The sequence below is a fragment of the Mustela nivalis genome (genome assembly GCF_964662115.1).
Source record: "Mustela nivalis genome assembly, chromosome: 2".
In the NCBI taxonomy this organism is placed as follows: domain Eukaryota; kingdom Metazoa; phylum Chordata; class Mammalia; order Carnivora; family Mustelidae; genus Mustela; species Mustela nivalis.
The window spans coordinates 58,734,108-58,748,063 of NC_139021.1; the positions used below are offsets into that span (position 1 = coordinate 58,734,108).

General features: G+C 44.4%; 1 long non-coding RNA gene across 1 annotated transcript; it reads right to left on the reverse strand.

Moving 5' to 3' along the window:
* LOC309859258 lies at positions 1-6,976 on the reverse strand. The gene is made up of 3 exons (XR_014308646.1): positions 6,766-6,976; positions 1,585-1,717; positions 1-166 (listed from the first exon to the last, which is right to left on the reverse strand). It is a non-coding gene; the product is annotated as an uncharacterized lncRNA (long non-coding RNA).
* Positions 6,977-13,956: the final 6,980 nt, after the last annotated feature.

A 13,956-nucleotide genomic window follows, 5' to 3' on the forward strand; every position in this document is an offset into this window, starting at 1 on the left:
GATGCCTTGGGAAGACAACTCAAGGGATTTGTATCAGTTTCCCGAAGCTGCTGGTAACAAATTTCCCATGAACTGGGTGGTTGAAAACAACAGAAATGGATCCTGTGTCAGCTCTGGAGGCCAGAATTCCCAAATCAAGGCACGGGCCGGCTGCACTCCATGAAGGCTAGAGGAAAGCACATTCCTTTAGAGCCTGCAGCCTTCCACTGGCCCCTCATCATCCTTGCTTCCAAGCACATGGATGTCACTGCAGCTTCCGCCTCTTCACGTGGCCCTCTCCTGTCTCATAGAGGCACTTGTCATTGGATTTAGGGCCCACCCTTTTTTTTCTTTTTAATATTTTCCAATTTTTTAAAAGATTTTATTTATTTACTTGTCAGAGAAAGATAGACAGAGAGCACAAGCAGAGGGAGAGGCAGGCAGAGGGAGAAGCAGACTCCCGGCTGAGCAGAGAGCCCGATGCAGGACTCGATCCCAGGACTCCGGGATCACGACCTAAGCTGAAGGCAGCCACTTAACTTACTGAGCCACCCAGGTGTCCCTGATTTAGGGCACATCCTCATCCAGGATGAGCTCCTTTCAAGATCCTTAATTTAATTACATCTGCAGAGACTTTCTCCAAATAAGCTGACATTCACCCGTTATAGGCAGCTGTATCTTTGGGCGTTGGTATTTGACCCACAGGCTTCGTGGTGAATGATGGATTCCGGAAGCAGTACTCCCCCATCTGGTGCCTTTGAGCCCATCAGTGACAGCGGACAGAATAGTCACCTGTCGGTTAAACTTCAGGCCAGACCTGGATCAGGAGCTCCTGGGGATTCCATGTGTTGGAGCTGGCCGGACTATAGCCGCACCCACACCGGTAAATGTTTCCACATTTCACTGTTAGATAAAAATGTCTCTTTGGGGGGCTAGAAAGGCACAGCCTCACTTAGTTTCTGATTAGGGAAAAAAAAGCAGCAAAGCTCAAACCCCATGAGGCTGTGTCACAAGTCTATATGCATAGTCTTCTCCTGTTGATCACAGTAACACCCACAAAGGAGTTTAATTCCATATTTTAAACTGTCCCCAAGTTTGTGGGACATATTGTGAGGTTGGAACATCTGATAAATTGTTTTTGGAAAATAAACTGAGGTCTGGTCCAGAGGGTCCATTTAAACCTTTATTTCTACTGAGGTCTGGTCCAGAGGGTCCATTTAAACCTTTATTCCTTGGTCTGAGCTCACGAAGGACGGGGCTGTCTAAGGCTCGAGGGCTCCACTTGCCGGGAAGCTGGTACCATTGGATAGATTCTGGCTTTACTCTGCCTAAGGGACCCCTGCTCTGGCATACTAATCCCTACAGTTCTCCTTTTCTGTTCTTTCTAGTCCTTCTGATACCAAATTTAAAGAGACTTAAAATGGATTCCTTTTTGATACCAAAGATCTTCCCTGGAAGGAATCCTGCTTCTCCATTGTCCTGCCTGACCCAGACCTCATTCCCTCCTTGAATCTTCGTCTACTCATCCTGAGCCTTGAAATTCAAGCCTTCTTCTGAAATCCCAAGGGCTTTATTCCTGTACTCCTTACCAGCACTCGCGCACACCTCATTGCTGAAGCTGGAAGAAGACAGACGGTGCAATGTCTCGCCTTCCCGTGTCTCTCATCTGTGTCCAGGACCGGCGTGACCGAATATCAAGTCAGTGCTGCTTCAATGACGCCGGAAGGCACTGGCATGCCTGGAATCCCCCACGTCAACAGGAAGATACTCAGTTTCTTAGAATTCAACAGCCGCATACATTTAATTCATTTTTGCTTTATTTTCATTTATTGTTTTAATTATTTTAAAAATTTCAGTCTCATGAGCATATAGTATCATGTGAGTTTCAGGTATACAATATAGCGATTTAGCAATTCTATACATTACTCAGGGCTCATCACAGTAAATGTACTCCTAATCCCCTTCACCTGTTTCACCCATCCCCACACCCACTTCCTTCTGGCAAATCACCGATTGGTTTTCTTTGTTTAAGAGTCTGGTTCACGATCTCATTTTTTTTCTGTGTTCGTTTGTTTAGTTTCTTAAATCAGCTTATGAGGGAAGTGATATATTTTTCTTTCTCTAACTTATTTCACTTACCATTATGCCCTCTAGATCTATCCAAGATTTCATTCTTCTTTATGACTGAGCTGTATTCCAGTGTGTGTGTGTGTGTGTGTGTGTGTCTGTGTGTGTGTATGTGTGTGTGACATCTTATTTATCCATCCATCTACTAACGGACACTTGGGTTCCTCCTAAATAATGCTGCCATACACATAGGAGGCATGGACCTTTTAGTATTAGTGTTTCCGTATTCTTTGGTAAATACCAAAGTAATTACCGGATCATGTGATAATATCATTTTTAAATTTTTGAAGACTCTCTAATGTTTTCCACAGTGGCTGCACCAGTTTGCATTCCCACCAGTAGGGCACAAGGGGTTCCTTTTCCTCCACATCCTCACCAACACTTGTCGTTTTTGATTTTAGCCATTCTGACAGGTGTGAGGTGATATCTCATTGTGGTTTTGATTTGCATTTCCCTGATGATGAGTGAGGCTGAGTACCTTTTCATGTGTCTGTTGGCCATCTGGATGTTTCCTTTGGAGAAATATCTGTTCATGTTTCCTGCCCAATTTTAATTGGATTATTTGTTTTGGGGGTGTTGAGTTGTATAAGTTCTTTGTATATTTTGGAAACTAACGCCTTATCAGACATATCATTTGTAAATATCTTCACCCATCCAGTAGGTCGTCTTTTTGTTTTGTTGATTGTTTCCTCTCCTGTGAAGAAGTTTTTTATTTTGATGGAGTCCCAATCGTTTATTTCTGCTTCTGTTTCTCTTGCCTTAGACGCATCTAGAAAAATGTTGCTATGGCCGATGTCGAATTCGTTACTGCCTGTGCTCTCTTCTAGGATTTTTATGGTTTCAGATCTCACATTTAGGTCTAAATTTAACTCCTTTTGTAATAGTTGTCTTCCATTGGTTTTTATTTATCCTCAGAACGAGTTGTAAAAATCCCTTGCTTTGCTCTTTTTAATAGCCTGCTATTCATTTGGTAATTTAGACCTTATTCATTTTTGCAGAAAAAAAGGATAAAGCCTCACATCTTGGGGTTTGACACATTTTTATCTGTGACTAACGCGATAGTCAGAGAGTCAGTATGCTAGAGACTATCAGTCATGCATTGCTCGTACATGGCTCGCTTCTGCTAGGAAATGAAGCAAAATTCTCGAACAACCAGGGTGATGAGCACACAGCCCTAACAGCATTATTCATCACTGAGTGCGTGACCCTTCTTCAGGGGTCCCTGAAGTATAGCTCATACTGGATCAACCCAAATCAGGCATGGTTCACTGGATTTTACATAGATTTTTTTTTTTTAATAATTGAGGTACAATTGCGATGTAACATTATATTAGTTTCAGATGTACAACATAATGATTCAATATGTGTATATATTGTCAAATGATCACTCCAGTAAACCAGTCAGCATCCATCAACACACATAGCTACAAAAATCGTCTTTCTTATGATGAAAACCTTTTTAAAATGAATTTATATATTTGAGAGAGAGAGAGAGAGAACGAGCAGGCAGAGGGAGAGAAAGAGGGAAAGCAGACTCCTGCTCAGCAGGGAATCCGACGTGGGACTCCATCCCAAGACCCTGAGATCATGACCAGAATGAAACCAAGAGTCGGAGGCTTAACTGACTGAGCCACCCCAGGCACCTTTTTTTATGATGAAAACATTTAAGATGTACTCTCTTAGCAACTTTCAAATATACAGTATGGTATTATTAACTATAGTTGCCATGCTGTGTATTCTATCTCCAGGATTTATTTGGTTTCTAAGTAGAAGCTTGTCCCTTTTGACCACCTTCACCTATTTTGCCCACCCTCCACCTCCCAGAGATTGGCAACTGCCAATCTTTCTCCGTAGCTTGGAGTTTAGGGAGTGTTGTTTGTTTGCTCTGAGATTCCACAGGTTGGTGAAATCATATGGTGTTTGTCTTCCTCTTTCTGACTTAATTCACTTACCGTAATGTCCTCAAGGTCCATCCATGTTGCCAGACATGATAAGATTTCCTTCTTTTTATGGTTCAATAATATTCCTTTAAACATGTATAATATATCATCCGCTATATAAATATCGTTCACTATATATGTGTTACATATATACATATATATACACATGCACACACAACCACAATCACATACACACTTACATACACACACATGTATCTATAACATTTTCTTTATCCATCCATCACTGGACACTTAGGTTATTTCCATGTCTTGGCTATTATTAATAATGCTGCAGTGAACATGGGGGTACAGATATCTTTTCGAGTTAGTGTTTTTATTTCCTTTAGATAAATACCCAGAAATAGAACAGGAACGTCTATGCTGTTTTGCACATTGGCTGCACCAGTTTGCATTCCCACCAACAGTAAAAGAGAGTTTCCTTTTCTCCACATCCTCACCAATGCTTCTAATTTCTTATCTTTTTGTTAATAGCCATTCTAGCAGGTGTGGGGTGATAGCTCATTGTGGTTTCGATTTGCACTTCCTGATGATAAGGGATGGTGAACACCTTTCCATGGGCTTATTGGCCCATCTCTTTATTTTCTTTGGAAAAAGGACTTTTCAGATCCTCTGCCATTTTAATCAGGTTATTTATTTATTTACTATTGAGTTGTATGAGATTTTCATATATTTCGGGTCTTAACCCCTTATCAGATAGTTGATTTTCAAGTATTTTCTCTGATTCAGTAGGATGCGTTTCCATTTAGCAGAGTGTCTCCTTCGCCCTGCAGAAGCTTTTTGGTTTGATGTAGTCCCACTTGTTTGCTTTTGCTTTTGTTGCTTTTCTTTTTGTGTCAAATCCAAAAAATCATCATCACCAAGAAGGATGTCAAGGAGCTTACCATCTGTGTAGCTTTTACATGAATTCAATCCTCTCAACAAGCCCATAGAGTGAGTTCTATTATTGTCTTCATTTTAAAATGAGAAAACTGGGGCCCTCAGAAGTGACGTCAGTTGCCCGAGGTCACACAGTTGGACCCGGATGCCTGGCTTCAGAGTCTGAATATCTGCCACTGGGGGTTGTCACCTGACAACTATGTCAGCCTCCCGGGTCACAGGTCCTAGGAGGAGGGAGGGCAGTAGCCACAAGCCACACTACCCTTCCTGGAAGAGCTAGGAGACATCTTAACAACATTCATCTGGGACACTGTGATATGGGGAGCAAATTACAATACATCTTGCTTAGTATGACTAGAATCCCAGGGGCTAGGTCCTATGCACTGTTTTTAATCCCTATTTTACTCATGAGGAAATTGCAGGTTCAACAGACTAGATTTGCCTAAAGTTACCCAGTGAGTAGGTGGTGGAGTGAGATTTGAACCTAACTTTTTTTCTCCCTAAATTGGCTGTTACTAGGAACACACTGTCCTATGGACACTGGAACAGTGCTTCCTTGGCCTGCTTTGACTGTTGATTCACAAAGCTCATTTTTCCAAAGCATCTTGGGCACCGCTGCTCGCGTGTCTGAAATCCCCCTACCAGCCCTGCCTCTGCTAGACCCTGACCCTGCAGGGCTTCCTCCACCAGGCAGACCTCACTACGGTTCCCAGCACCTGGCCTGGAGTAGGTGCTCACAGACGGCATGTGGAAAGAATGGACGGATTTGTTCCGGGTAAGGAGTTTTTCCCAGAAAATACCAGTTAACATGCAAATGTGTTGCCTGGCAGAGATGCCTGGAATTTGTTTACTGCTTCTCTCCCAGAGAGCAAGGTTTTGAGGAATGACTTAATAAGACTAACAAATAAAGGGAGGGGAAGCCCTTAAGTTTAGGGAAATGCCCAGGGAAGAGAGGTGGACCCCAGGGAATTCATGAAGCAGGACGGGGGATGTCGAATACTGTGGAAGAAAGAAGAGGAAGCAGTCCCTCCCTGTGTGGGGAAAGGAGGGGTGGAATTGGCCTAGCCCTCTTCAGTTTTGCTCCAGGCTGGCTGATTCTCCACACACAGTGGGTCTGACCATCTCCATAGTCAATGGGAGAGCCCCACTGGACTGGCAGTATCTAAGGACTGATTCCTGTCAGTCCTGGCAAAGGACCCAAACTTCAGGTTTCCTTGAGAGGGTCCTGGAAATAACCAGCTTGGGGGGTAGAGGAGCTGGGTTCAAATCTTATCTCCACAGCCTATCCACTGGGCTGTCTTAGGCAAACCCAGTCCCTGGAATTAACTATCTGCCAATACTGTCTTATTAGGTCAAATCTTGGCTAGATCCTGAAAGGAGGGACAGCACCACTCAAAACATCTCTCACCCCCCAACCCCAAGTTCATCAAACAGCCCTGCCCCACCCTCTCCAGCAGGCAGATTTTCTCCCAGACCTTTCTCTACACGTTGACATACAGAGTTATATATAATATGTGAAAATCGGATCATGCTCTACGCATAGTTCTGTGGTTTATCTTCTCCATTTACACAATCGGGCATCTTTCTCTGTCCATTCACATAGATCTGCCATCATCTTTTGAAAAGAGTTTCATTGTATGTCATCATAGGGCATACCAGACATACCACAATACACTAAGCCCGTCTCCCACTCATGAACAATGCAGTTGTCTCCAACCTTTTGCTGTTGCCAACGCTACAACAAACATCTCCACACCAGAGCAGCCTTGTTGTTAAAAGACATTCCACCTACCCCTGTGCTTTGACCATGGCTTTTACTTACGAAGGTGCAAAGCAGGGGTGCATGTCTCTTGGGCTGGGGTCTCAGCCTTCCACCTCCAGTTTCAGGCTGCCCTGCAAAGCGAGCCAGGCAGAGGATGAAGGGTTCCACCAGGGCTTCAGAGCCCAGGTCAGTAAGAGCGGCCAAGCGTGAGAATCCCGACCCCATGGAGTCGCCGCCCTGGCTGGCCTCTCCCCTCTTATTCCGGGGAATGGAGGCACTCGGCATCATTTTCTGTAATGCCAAAGGAAATCCCCAGATAAGACGGACACGCTCATGCTTCAGAGGAGGCACTACCCCACTCCCACGGAGATAAACTCATGCATGCTTTCTTAATCACCACTCCTGATTCTCCGGGGCCCTGCGGGGCTGCCAAAAACCTCTCTCAGCTCATTGCTGCTGCTCCCGCAGACAGAGGCAGCGCTTCCTAGAAAATTATCATTCCATTTACTGTTTATTCTTGGGGCGGGTTATGGTTTCCCATAAACTCTCCTAGCACTAAAGGTGGTTTTTCAGTAAATCGCCTATGAAATGTCACATGAAGTGGAGAAAACGTTCTTTATTTTATGTTTTCACTTTATTTTTAATGCGTGAGAGTAAAGGAAACCTTCGTCCCTTTTTTAGGTAGTGATAAAAGCCAGCAAGAGATCATTCTGGCAGGGGAATTCGGTACTGTTTTACAACCATTAACTCAACTCACTAAAATGTCAGTGTCCTAGCTGGGATATGACGAGGACAGAACTGTGATCATTACACATTGGAGTATATAAGTTTGTCATATTTGTCATCTGTGGTTTTGACTTTGGCCACCTCTGGGAACCAGTGCCATTAGTTCCTTACTATTTGTGATGACTTTCTAAAACATAGCTTCATCCTAATTAATAGTTTAAATAATAGGCTTGGTGTGCTGGTTGTACTTTTTTCCTAAAGCATATTAAAATTTAAAAAATATTGAATATCACCTATAATGTTCTGGAGTCTGAAATAGTAGCACATTATAATAAACATTGGACTTGGAGTGCCTGGGTCGAGCCCTGCATCAGGCTCTCTGCTTGGTGGGGAGCCTGCTTCCCCACCTCTCTCTGCCTACTTGTGATCTCTGTAAAATGAATAAAAGAAATCTTTAAAAAAATAAAATGAAAAAATAAACATTGGACTTGATTGGATCCCAGATTCTAGCTCCTGTTGGGTGTCTTCTAAGGCTAACAGGATACTGTTCAGACATGAAGCATGACTATCTGCCTTTGTATTTTTGCACACTTAATGTGCCATAGATCCAGAAATTGGGAGTTGGGAAGGATGGAGAGATTACCTACTCTTTTTTTTTTTTTTTTTTTAAGATTTTACTTATTTGCCAGAGAGAGAGTAGGCAGAGAGGCAGGCAGAGAGAGAGGAAGAAGCAGACTCCCTGCTGAGCAGAGAGCCCGATGCGGGGCTCGATCCCAGGATGCTGGGATCGTGACCTGAGCCAAAGGCAGAGGCTTTAACCCACTGAGCCACCTAGGCACCCCAAGATTACCTACAGATGAAAAAGGTAGGGCAGCTGGTTGAAAAGTTCATGAGTTTTGGAATCAGGCCCAGGTACAAATCTTAGAACATTGGTAAGATTCCTCATTTGTAAAGGGGACATGTTAAGAGGCACTTCGTAAGGCGAAGCAAAGATTAAATGAGACAAGAAACTCAAATGCCTGGTTGAGGGAAGGTATCTATACCCAGTGGACCAGGTTGATCCTCAATGCAAGTCTAAATGTGGCAGTCACCCAAGTGTACCCGAGTACCCATCTGAACTAACTGCTGCATAGCTGCTGAACCAACCGCTGCATAGCCCCCACCATGTACCCCCCCTTCTCATCCTTCCAGGACCTTCCCAAGACTGGATGAAGAATCCATAGCCTTTGAAAGAGGTTTCAAGTAATGGCAGGGTCAAGCTTCCTAAGGCTCAAGATAAGAGAATGGAATACAACCCTGCAATCCTTAGGAAATGCTTGGAGGCTTCCTGCATTTGAGACCTTCCCTTGATTACTGGAGAAGCAGCAGGAGTTCTTCCCAATGTCCATGGCATTGAATGTGAAAACCCACAAATGATTTAGGGGTTATAAAATGAAGGGATATTCTTTGCTATGATTAGGCATCCATCCCTGAAAAGGGGAAAGATGAAGTCCAATGTGAAAACTTTTGAATGGGAAAGGCAGTATGGTATCACAGTGAAGGGCATGGGCCCCAGACCCCATGCCTGGGTTTGAATCTTGTCTCCACCCTTCACTAGCCCCTAGAACAGCAAGTTCAAGAGCCCAGGCATGGGCGTGGGACTGGGTGTCAGGGGACAGCAAGGAGGCTGACATGGCTGGAGTGGACTGAGCAAGGGCGGTGGGGGGGGCGGTGTTTAGCAGCATCTTGTGCCTGCACACTCCCAGAAGACCACCCTCATGGGGACCTCAATGGGAAAAGTGCCCTCCAGACATGGTAGGAGCAGAGTCAGGCAGAGAAGAACCAGGAGGAAACAATGTAGGACCTTGAATGCCATTACAAGGACACTGATGCGTACCCTGAGATGAGAAGACATTTGAGCAGAAGAGGGACATGATCTGACTCATTCTATTTTGCCATGTTTCTATTAACCGTATCACAGAGCTGGTGTCTGTTTCTTTAGGTCTAAAGTAGAAGCCATGGTATTGTGGTTTTAATAATGTTGTAGCCATGATAATGATCTAATTTCTATGTCTCAAAGGAACAGGAAATGTATTACAGGTTTTCTCGTTCCAAGTAAGAGGATTCATTGACCAAGAGGCTCCTCTAGTTCTGCCTGCAGAGTCAGAAAGGGAGAAGCAGATGGGGAAGAAAGGGAATCATGGGGACATGGAGACCTGAACCGAGCCAACTGTATGACCTTGGGCCAAGGACTTAGCTTCTAGGGATTTTCACCTTCTCCAGCTATTCAATGGGGTAACAATCCTTGTTTACAGGACTGTTGAAAGGAGCAAACAACAGCTGGGAAAGCACCCCAGGCACACAGTAGGCCCACAACCAATGTAACTATTCTCTGAGCTATGTGCCATGATTGGCAGGTGTCTGAGTGTTACTAAGCGGGGGACTTCTTCCTTTGTCTTCTGGGGTTAAGATTAGGATTTGGAATAAAAATATTTCTGTCTGGGGCACCTGGCTGGCTCAGTCCCTGAAGCATCCTACTCTTGATTTCGGCTCAGGTCATGATCTCAGAGTTGTGAGATGGAGAGATGGAGCCCCGTCTCGGCTCCCACTGGGCATGGAACCTCCTTGAGATTCTCTCTCTCCCTCTCCCTCTGCTCCTTCCCACTGAGCAAGCATTCTCTCTCTCAAATAAATAAATAAATCTTTAAAAAAAGAAAATCCAGGGCGCCTGGGTGGCTCAGTGGGTTGAGCCGCTCCGCTGCCTTCGGCTCAGGTCATGATCTCAGGGTCCTGGGATCGAGTCCCGCATCGGGCTCTCTGCTCAGCAGGGAGCCTGCTTCCTCCTCTCTCTCTCTGCCTGCCTCTCTGCCTACTTGTGATCCCTCTCTCTGTCAAATAAATAAATAAAATCTTTAAAAAAAAATCCAAACAAACAAACAAAAAAACCCCCAAACCATTTTTATCTGGTAGTGGCAGTAAACTATGGAAACGATATGGAATGGCTGTTCCAGATGCACGAACACCCTGGTAGATTGTGACAGGCACTGACGTACCTTCTTTTTTTTTTTTTTAAAGATTTTATTTATTTATTTGACAGAGAGAGAGAGAGATCCCAAGTAGGCAGAGAGGGAGGCAGAGAGAGGAGGAAGCAGACTCCCTGCTGAGCAGAGAGCCCGATGCGAGGCTCGATCCCAGGACCCTGAGATCATGACCTGAGCCGAAGGCAGAGGCTTCAACCCACTGAGCCACCCAGGTGCCCTGAGCTGATGTACTTTTTTTTTTTTTAAAGATTTTATTTATTTGACAGAGAGAAATTAGAAGTAGGCAGAGAGAGAGGCGGAAGCAGGCTCCCTGCTGAGCAGAGAGCCCAATGTGGGGCTCGATCCCAGGACCCTGAGATCATGACCTGAGCCGAAGGCAGAGGCTTAACCCACTGAGCCACACAGGCGGCCCTGATGTACTTTTAAGTGTGGTGGTGTTTATTGTCTTTTTGAGCAAGTGGTGGGAGAAACAAAGAACACTCAGGAAAACCATAAGAAGTATAAGGCATCCCCCTCACCAGCCTCCCTTGCCTTTCACCGCTCAGTGGCTCTGCTGGTCCTCTGTCCTCCCTTACACCCAGCACGTGGTGTGGGGTCTGCCCTCCCTGGCCCATCGGGTGTGGTGGTGGACAGGGTGAGAGGGTGGGAGGGCCCCAGAGCAGCTGAGCAACTACAGATCTCACAGAAGATGCTCTCAGACCCGGTGCTGAGAAAACAACTCTGCTTCCTGCAGAGACATCAAAAGCCCACACCCTGTCTACCGCTGCACATTTTTGCAGCTGAAGGAGAAACTGCTGGAAATAGGAGTTTCCCTGATGTCATTGGGATGATGCCGACTGTGTTCTCCGGGAGACATCAGGGAGTTGGCTCAGGAAGGGCTGGGTGGGAAGTGAGGCAACTTTGGACAAAGGCTCTGGGCCCTTTGCAAAGGGAGGTCAGGTGGGGTCCCTGGGTTCTGAGTTGACTGAGCTTTCACCTGCACCAAATAGCAATAGGAACTTCTGGTCCTGGGACACCTGGGTGGCTCAGCTGGTGAAGTGTCTGCCTTTGGCTCAGATCATGATCCCAGGGTCCTGTCATCAAGTCCCACATCCGGCTCCTTGCTCATCGGGGAGTCTGCTTCTCCCTCTGCCTCTGCCAATCCCCCTGCATGTTCTGATAAATAAATAAACAAAATATTTTTTTAAAAAGTTCTAGTTCCTTAGAGAAGAGGGTATGGAGAGTAGAAATTCAGAGAAAGGGATGAGCAGGGAGGTAGAGGTTTGCAAGAACCTCTGAAACCTCCCTTTCTCCTCGCATCCTACTCTTCTTCTTCTGAAAAGAAGAAGCCCTTTGTCCTGTTTCTTATCTCAGTGCTTCCGATTCTTAGTTTTATTCAAATCTTCTAGGTTATGTTATCATCCCAAGGGGAATCCTTTAAAGATGCCTGGAACACTGAGAGGCACCAAGGCTTCTTAGAGAAATAGCTAATTACTGATGAAGGTAGAAATATTCAAGATGATCCTATGGGATTGTGCCAGAAAGCACAGGCAAAAAGTGCCCAGGAGCCCACTAGAGTGTCCTACCAGCTGAAGGTGGGACATTTTTAGTATCAAAAAGAATAATGACTGCAATATATCGAAAGGTAAAAATACAGAAGACTAGGAATTCATAATGATAAAAAGAGAATCCTTCCTGGTCTCCATTCAAGGTAGTTTGGGTACCAACTCATTTCTCTGAAAAGTGGTAAAAAGAAGAATAAACATGCAATCCACATTCCCTGTGTGAACTACATTTCAGAGAAGCCAAAGAGCTGATAAGGTAGAGTTCATCTTTATGTGAGACTCCTTCCCAGTGAATGCAGAAGGAATAATGGAATTAGAAAATCATGACTTTTGTAACCCCTGGTGATATCATGGATTTAGAATTGACCATCAGGGCATGCTAAACTATATGGGCATTTCAAAACAGGAAATTTACAACTACAAAGCGCCTACAAAGTATTCTTCTCCATAAAATATCTAAAACTGAATCTAAACAAGTGTCTCCATCTGCCCTATCCAATATGGCGGCCACATGTGGCCCTGGAACACTCGAATTGTAGCTATTCTGATTGAGATGGGCTTTGAGTGCCCAACCTACATCCAATTTTGAAAATGCCGTATAAAAATGAATAGAAAATATCTCATAATTTTTTATATCAATCCCCTTTTGAAATGATATTTTGGCTATTTCACATTAAATTAAATTATTAAAAACAGTTTCACCTATTCCTTTTAACTTTTTTTTTATTCCAATGTAGTTAACATATAGTGTTGTATTAGTTTCAGGTGTTACAGATGGTGATTCAACACTCTCATCTATTACTCAGTGCTCATCCAGGTCAGTGTACTCTTAATCCCCTTCGCCTGCTTTTTTTAAACTTTTTTAATGTGGCTAGAACATACGAAATTATGTATGTGGCTGGCATTTTATTTCCATTAGCCATCCCATCGCTCTAAATCTTTCTTAGCAGTTTGCAGAACAATCTGGCTATAAAGGGACTAGCTACCAACATCTAGAGCAAACAATCAGCCGAGTCCAGAATGGAAAATGCTACCAGATCATTTGTTATCTTTGTTAATAACGGCATTATGGCTATGTCTTTTAAAATATGCTTACCTGTGAGGGACGCATACTCAAGTGTTTGTGGGTGAAGCCGTACGTCCTGTAGTGTTTATTCTAAAAATGCTGAGTAAACAAGTGTGAGGGATGGATGAAACCAGATCGGCAAAATTTTGATTATTGTTGAAACTAGGCCATGAGGATTGGGAGTTCATGATATCCTCTCTTTTTTAAATGTTGAAAATTTCTGGAATTTAATTATAACTACATAATATTTATAATGTATGTATAAATTATATACAATATTACATTTAGTAATATGGTTATACATATGTATTATTATATAATAAAATTTATAATGATTTTTAATGCTTCAGAAAAGATGTTTTTATTTTTAATGCCTGGGAAAGGTAACACACAACTAGTTTCTCAGGTGACGGTGTGTGAAACCTCAGAAGGCAGAGTGTAGAGGGAATGGAAAGAAGTCTGACAGGATGCACACCCACTCCTGTGGGTACCAGGTCTCCCTGGGTTTCTCGTGAGGAGGGCAGGCCAGCAGGCCAGGGCTAGCTCGAAGGTCCTAGATTCCTGAGGAGGGAGGTTGGCAGGGCCTGTAACCATCTGAGGAAGGCCAGGAGACCCAGGGGCTCTGCTTCTCCGGCAGCTGGCACCCCTGTCTGTCCCACAACCCCATCCACGTAGCTGCCCTCTGTCTCAACGGTCTCTGGGAGAATGGTTATGAATGCCTGATAAGGCCTAATGGACTACTCTCAAAGGGACATTCCTTCCGAGTTCCGCATAAAGCCCAACTTAGCTCAGAATAACAAACCTGCGAAGGCTGGAGTCACAGTCTCCAGCTGGTCTGCCTGGGACCAGCCGGCTCCGTGTGCCAACGGCCCTCACAGGTGCCTCCCCACCCCCG